This window comes from Acyrthosiphon pisum, unplaced genomic scaffold (genome assembly GCF_005508785.2).
Source record: "Acyrthosiphon pisum isolate AL4f unplaced genomic scaffold, pea_aphid_22Mar2018_4r6ur Scaffold_13004;HRSCAF=13638, whole genome shotgun sequence".
Taxonomy (NCBI): Eukaryota; Metazoa; Arthropoda; class Insecta; order Hemiptera; family Aphididae; genus Acyrthosiphon; species Acyrthosiphon pisum.
Window position 1 is genome coordinate 1 of NW_021761557.1, and position 882 is coordinate 882.

At 23.8% G+C, this 882-nt stretch overlaps 1 long non-coding RNA gene across 1 annotated transcript; it reads left to right on the forward strand.

Annotated features, from left to right (window-relative positions):
* Positions 1–337: 337 nt before the first annotated feature.
* Positions 338–824, forward strand: LOC115034574. The gene is made up of 3 exons (XR_003839921.1): positions 338–377; positions 439–709; positions 771–824. It is a non-coding gene; the product is annotated as an uncharacterized LOC115034574 (long non-coding RNA).
* Positions 825–882: the final 58 nt, after the last annotated feature.

An 882-nucleotide genomic window follows, 5' to 3' on the forward strand; every position in this document is an offset into this window, starting at 1 on the left:
AATATTAGTAACAACTATGGATTATTCTGTCAGTTATATGAAGATGTTTTGTTTGTTTTGGTATTTCTATTTGGCAAAAAGATAGTCCAAGATTATCTATATTTACAACAAACATTCTTAGACATATAATTTGATCTCACTTTTTAATTCATAAAAAAAGTGAATTCATACACATAATATATTATGTTTCCAAATTGGAATTTAAATAAGCCATAGTGAAATCTACTATCACATACAATTTGGAAGATCCTCTGTGTTAATATGATATTCATACTGCTATTTCCAATTGCATTTAAAAATACCAATATTTTGGTAACAGTGAAAAATAAAATAATGCTTCACATATTGGATTAAAATATAACTACAAAATAAATGAAGTAAGTATACACTTAAACTGTAATATTATTTAATTATTAAATTGACAAACACATTTTGTAGGTAATCAAGTTAATCGCAAAGAAGTGGAAAAAATCTATTTTGACTTACTGCACTTTATAACTTTCACATAACACATTATGATTCCAAATCAGAATTTGAATATGCCATAGTGAAATATATTTTCACTTACAATTTGGAAGATCCTCTATGTTAAAATGATATTCATACCGATATTTCCAATTGCATTTCAAAATACCAATATTTTGTTAACAGTGAAAAATAAATTAACGCTTCACATATCGGATTAAAATATGACTACAAAATAAATTAAGTAAGTATACATTTAAATTGTAATATTATTTAATTATTAAATTGACAAACAAATTTTGTAGGTAATCAAGTTAATTGCAAAGGAGTGGAAAAAAAATCTATTTGGACTACTGCACATACCAATGATATTTATTGAAAACTAAAAATTGTACTAGTGTTAATGTTTTGTAATTT